Source organism: Motacilla alba, chromosome 19 (genome assembly GCF_015832195.1).
Source record: "Motacilla alba alba isolate MOTALB_02 chromosome 19, Motacilla_alba_V1.0_pri, whole genome shotgun sequence".
NCBI lineage: Eukaryota > Metazoa > Chordata > Aves > Passeriformes > Motacillidae > Motacilla > Motacilla alba.
In genome coordinates, this window is record NC_052034.1 from 2,509,316 (window position 1) to 2,513,728 (window position 4,413).

Sequence of the window (4,413 nt, forward strand, 5' to 3'; positions counted from 1 at the left end):
GTGATTGCTTCCCAAAACAAAATAATTTTCAGAATAAGGAGTATTTCAGTTTCACTTTACCTTCCAAATGATCACCTGTGTCTCAAGTTTTACAGCCTAATTTTACAGACACGAGCAATTACTCTTAAATTTAGTAAGACATTTAGCCAATTTCAAGCAAAAAAAAAATCCTTTTCATTCTTGTAAAGTGTTATAGGCATAATCTGGATAATGTTATTACATGACAAACATGGTGTGATTCAGGGATAACACTTCCTAATAAACCAACATACCCCTGTTAAAACAAAATCTTTTGTTAGAAAAGAAGTAGAAAAGCCCCCCATATCCTTAAGAGAGTTTTAAATATTGTCACCAAGCTAAAAACAGCAAGTAAATATTAACTCTGCGAAGTGCAAAACAAGTTTTATTGACCCGTGAGGTAAATATTGACTGAAATGATGCAAATATTTATGAGCTGATGTTAAGGGGACGAATCCCCTTCACCAGAGCAAACAAGATTTTGCCTACTACATTTCTGGGTTTGTATTTATTCCAAAAGGTCTGAAAGGAGATATTTCCTTTTCCAGACATCTGCTTTTTAAAAACAAAACTGTCTTTCCTCAGTGACTAAATTGGATGTGCACCCAGAGGGCTGGAATATTGTACAACACACAGGTTTGACAAATTGCTTTCAGACAGAAAACTCACTTGACTAAAACCTGACCAGACAACAACATCCAGGACCCCTCTTTGATCCCTGAAAAGGTAAACAGAAAGTCAAATTCCATTTTATGAGTTATAATTCGGGTTTGGAACATAAAACACATTGCTGTATGTCACACACATGGTGGGATTGCCAGGGCTGTCCTGTGCAGGGCCAGGAGTGGGACTTGGATGATCCCAGTGTGTCCCTTCCAACTCAGGATGTTCTTTGACTTAACAAGGAAAATGCAGAATAATTAAGGATATAACTACGAACAGGTACTACAAATGGAATATAAATTAACAAACTCATCTACTCGTTCCTGGTAAACCCACTCGTGTCTCCACACATGAGAATTCACTGTTCAATTGGATGATTCACACGGGGATTCACACGTTCAGATGAGCAAATGAGACGGGGAAAAAACCCTAATTCTGAGGAACTTCAAAGATCCTATTGAAAATTCTGGCACCTTTAAGGACACCCATTAGGGAATACACACGTCATGATCATTACATCTTCTGACCCAAATACCTCCGTAATGGTCTAACAGCAGCAATTAACACACACCTCCCGAAATTCCTGAACAGCTGAATAATTTCTGAGTCACTGGATTTAGCAGATCCTCCAGTGTCACTACAAGAAAAGCCCGGTTCAGGAAACAGCTTCTCCACTCGGTCCTGATGACCACGGGAGTCACTCCTTCCTGCAGATAAAGACAGAGGCTGAGCACCCTCCTGTGCAGGGAGCAAAAACTACAGCTGCCCTTTGTGGCTCCGCTGGCTGATTCTCATTCAAGGCTTTATCTTTGCCTAAAAAAAAACCCAAACAAGGCTCCAGGATCTAATTCAGCAGCTTTGGAACAATTACACGACAGCACTGCAGTGGAATTACTCTCAGTTTAGAATGACTTCACAGGAATGAACAGGCTGCTGTACACAGAGGGCTTGTAAGATTTCTGGAAACCTCAGGGAACGGGGTGATGTCATTGCAACACAAAAATATCTGCTGCGAATTCCTCACGAGTCTCCTTGACAAAGCTTAGAGGATCAGAGTTCAGCAGTGAAACTCAGCCAGCACCTCAGGGGTGTTTTCAGAACCGGGCTCTATTCTTCACTCTCTCACATACAGGAGCTGTTTTCTTGTGCTCAAAATACAAACTGGAGTCAGGGTTTGTAGAGTTGCAGGAGACAGTTTTTAAAAGATGGAGCACTCAAAGCACAGGAAACACTCGAATTTTAAAGGTTATTTGAGCCTCTTGGCAGGACTTTCAAATCCTTCAAACAGTTTAAACTAAACTCTCTTAGTTTTGCAGAAGTCTTCCACACTCAAGCAGCATTTTGGGTAAAATGAAGACAAACCAATAAAGCCTTTGAATATTCAGGACATTCTGCTATCCTACAGACTCTTACCAAAAAGCCCATTTTTTTATCATATCATTAACTAAAATTGCTTTCCCTGTATTTGAGATCAGCTCCTTTAAATTCCACCACAGATGATGCTGCACACCCCATTTTAAGTGCCAGCTCCTTCTGATGAAAAAAAGGTGATACAAAAGGTGAAAACTGTAATCCCTTAACCTGCTCAGGTTTCTGCAGAGCTCCTTTAGGACACAAAATCTATTTTTCTAATATTTCTGCCCATAAAACAATTCTCAGCAACTTCTAGGAGAGTTAACTGTTGCTGCAGAGGTAAATACTGAGCTTCCAGGGCATCCCAGGCAGAGTTCCACAAGGATCAGGGTTTGTTCCGATGTTTTCATGCACTGAACAACCCCAGGAAGAGCAGGTACACAGGGATGGAAGGTGCTGATTGCACCGATTAAGGAGGTACCACCTGTTCCTGGGAGGATGAGAAAGTCTGGGATACTTCTGAGTGTATAAACACCTGAAAATGGGCCTGGGCACTCTGTGAAATTTATTGGCATCCTGGGAGTAGAATCCAAACACAGACTGGTAAATTTATCACCAGGTATTCCATGACCTAATGTGTCCAATGCCCATGGGAAAAGACTTCCAATTTTCTGTGAATAATCTCCCAAATCTCTCTTGAGTCAGGAGTTACTAAATCCAGAGGTCATTAATGGCACTAGGAAAACATACCTGTTAAATAACAACATCTCTGAAGAGTTACACACCTTCTAATGAGCTGTGAATTGGAGATAAATCAGCAAGTGACCTGCATGAGCAAACACCATTGATTAATAAGCTGCCACGAATTAATTTCATATTTTCAGTGCATGTGGCAATGGGAAACAGTTTGAGAACAACGTGGATTTAGAGCTACATTTGTACTTTAATGCATTTTATAATTACAAAAAAGAAACAGCTGAACAAATCTTTTATATTTATACCCTTCCAAGTGATGTACAGAAGGCATGCATAATTTCCAATCATAAAACGCTATTTAAAAATAAAAGATTTATAATTGCTTTCCCCGATTTGAGAAGCAAATTAAGATTTTTTTTTCACATTGTCCTTTGTAATCCAAACATGATGCGAGTGACTGACTGAGCAAAGAGTGGGAGAATGAACAATATGGCACAGCAGAAGCCAAACACAACAGGTTTGTGTTATCCTTGGAAGGATGGGGACATGGCCATAAAATTTTTTGAGTGCTTCCTGCCAGGCATCTGAAATCTGCATTGGTGCTGCTACTGAGCAGCATTGAGATAATTAGACAGAAAAATTCCACAAATGAGAAAGGTCTTCTGAGTTCAGAGGGCCTGCAGGAACAGGAGGCCTGTGGGTATGTTTAATACTTAAGTATATCTGTAATAACCAGCCCAGGTTTCTTCCAGTCCATCAGCCACAGCCCAGGAGAAATGCAGAGGATCTGTGACCTGAACTTTCCAGTCGGGAAATTCTAGGCACAGTTTCCAAAAACATCATAAAAGTAGACCAAATTGCCTCCTCAAAACCTACCTCCAAGAGACACAGAGAGGCAGCCAGTGTTTTCAGCTACTTCCTTGAAAATAAAAGAGAAGCTTTCTTGTTAGATGGTGTCACTGAACACCAGGCCACTTAACTCTTCCAAACACTTAGTTTTCCACTTCATAACATCTACATCTAAGGGCCCATCCTTTCCCTCTCCAGGGGTTACTGACCCCACAGCACTGCTGTATTCAAACTTTGGAATTAAACCAGCATTTCTACTCTAACTCAAAAACAACACAGCACCGATCTTCAAAGCTGCTTAGATATTAGTCCCACTTTCCGTGTGAGCTGCATACCTAAACACTTTTTCTAGAAAAATATCTGAGCCAGGGAAAACAGATGCCATTTCTGGACGCAAACTAATTTATTCAAGAGCATATTTCAAAAGAAAACCTGTATCTATTTCATTCCAAGCCTCTCCCAAGAGCTACAGCAGCATTAACTAGGGCAGCGCTTTCCTCAGGTTTCCTGGGAGGCAAAGCCAATTTCCAGACAGCAGGACTCCCTTAATCGCCACCGACAAATAATGATACGGCAGTACACATATACTTTTACATCCATCCCTTCATTTCCTTCCTCATTATTGCCCTCCCAGATTAATTTTAATTGAGGCTTTCAATAAAAAGCAACAGGACCCTCCCCCTCGTTTTGGCGGGGAGGCTGAGGGGAGGCGCACCCTCCTCACGGGCCATGACGGGGCGAAGGCCGCGACGTTGCCAAAGCAACGCCCAGCTCGGAGCCTTCCTTCTCCTCCTCACTCCTCTCCTTCCTCCTCCTCCTCCCCTCACGGCTCCT